The sequence below is a fragment of the Austrofundulus limnaeus genome, unplaced genomic scaffold (genome assembly GCF_001266775.1).
Source record: "Austrofundulus limnaeus strain Quisiro unplaced genomic scaffold, Austrofundulus_limnaeus-1.0 Scaffold161, whole genome shotgun sequence".
Classification (NCBI taxonomy): Eukaryota; Metazoa; Chordata; class Actinopteri; order Cyprinodontiformes; family Rivulidae; genus Austrofundulus; species Austrofundulus limnaeus.
This window is the reverse complement of record NW_013952563.1, coordinates 695783-697812: the sequence shown is the minus strand read 5'-3', so window position 1 is coordinate 697812 and position 2030 is coordinate 695783. Positions and strand designations below refer to the sequence as shown.

Below are 2030 nucleotides of genomic sequence, written 5' to 3'. Positions count from 1 at the left end.
TGTCAGGTAAAAATAATGAGGTAAACACATACCAGTGGTAGGGTTGGACAAAATAGTATCATGTGCAATTAATTATTAGAAAATCTGTCAACAATAACTATTTGCGACATTGCACTTATTGCGATTAGTGTCAAGTGATGATGAGGTGTTTTAATGTATGAAACACAGGTGTAAAAGAGAGCCCAATGGTGAAAGGGAGAATGGAGAGGATTTTGTTTAATTACCTGAAACCGAAATAAACCAGAGTTCTAGAAAAGCCAGAAAATGTGGACCAAGACCACAGTGTCGGCTACATGCACATGCAGCTTTCATCTAATTCATCCACTGTCATCTAATAATTATAGTTATCATTAAATGCTGTTAAATAAATGAGCTGAATGACACAATTAGTTGTGTTAAAGTTTTTAGCCAACATCCCCCAACCCTAATCAAACAGGGATTCTCTAACACGTATGGTCAATTTTTTGGTGTTCCACCCCAAGATTATCTATGGCCCCCATCTGGCCCCGGTTTCCTGCAGAGCCCAACAGGAAGAGAATCTTGGCTATTCTTCAGCCAGGTTGGCTTTACAAGAGAAGAATATGAAGATCCACTCCTCTGTCACTCTTTCTCCTGCACTCCCCCGTGTTGACATCGCCYCCCAGCCTTTAGCTCAAGAGTTTAAGGGTCTCTTTGAGCCCTCTCACTGCTTCTGAGGAGCCCACACTCGTCTCCACCCCTGGTCCACCRCCCAAAGGTGTTCTCATGCTGAGATTAGTGGATGAGGTGCAGTCTGTGTTGTGAGCCAAACATGGCCATCCTTTAACACAAGGGCGGACTCCAACTCCGACTGGGCGACAGACCAAGATCACTCCCTGTTGTCTTCTCTACATCCTCCCCAGTTCTCTCCAACACACGACGTGTCAGTGCCACAGATCTGCACCGGATGGTACGAGCAGTTCAAGGTCAGGGCAAATCCACACAAAAAAAGACAGAGAAATTACAGAGACTCCTTTCTTTCTTTTGGAAAATGTTTGAAAAGTCATTTTTTTCTAAATGCTAATCATGTTTCATGCTGTTATAACACAAGCTCTATAATGTGAAACCTCCATTAGCCGAAGATGGGTGCTGTAYGCAATGGATACATCAATTTTCTTGTTCTGGAGAGGAAAAAAAAAGTTTTCAGGGATTTAAAATCTATGAAATATTCATATTTTCTATTTCAGAGCACAAAAGTCAGTCAGGAACTAAAGTGATTATACATAGCTAGAGTCCAACTCTAGGCTCTTATCTATTACGGTTTAATAAATCAACAGTGAGAGAGCGAGCATGCTGTCAAATATTATTTATTTTTAYTGCCATTGTATTGGATGAAAAAAAGACATGAAATAAAAATAACATTATACCTGGCATTCCTTAAATGTTGACCRCYGCCTTTCATGYCAGAGTTTTAGACTATATGTTTTGATGAGAAATGACATAATTTTAGCTGTTTTGATCAAACCTAGAAAACACTGTTAAAGTTGTCACGTTCAGAGTATGTGTGACTCTCAGCTACTACCACATCAAATWTCTGATGAATCTCCATAAAGGTGACTGTTAGGGCTGTTTGTGCAYTGGCTAACACTGATTAGCTGAGGTGGTCATCTTAAATAGAACTAATGAGAAGAWGACAATGTCTCTTTATGATCTCACACAAGCTGTCAGCACTCAGAATATRTGTTGGGGATGACTCTACGCTACTATTACTACACATRATCTGAGGTCAATATCTATAAAACAGATGGTTTACATTTATGAAATGTGTGTTTTAAGGTCTGTCAGCCATCTTGATTTGGGTTGACTTAAAATGTTAATAGGTAGACCTAATAAGAGTTACAYTGAAGGGGGGCATTATATGGTTTCAAGGCACATAGTTTAATTCAAAATATGGGCACCATTGACCCCCGTGACCCTGAAAGGAAAAAGCAGGTATAGATAATAGATGGTTGGATGGATGGATAGTAGGGGTGTAAGAAAATATCGATACACTGAAATATCGCGATATTTCA

General features: G+C 39.7%; 1 protein-coding gene across 2 annotated transcripts in view; it reads right to left on the bottom strand.

The window, feature by feature from the left end:
* Positions 1-2030, bottom strand: part of zfpm2a (zinc finger protein, FOG family member 2a) — a gene marked incomplete in the record, with an annotated part of 138524 nt that overhangs the window by 36561 nt on the left and 99933 nt on the right.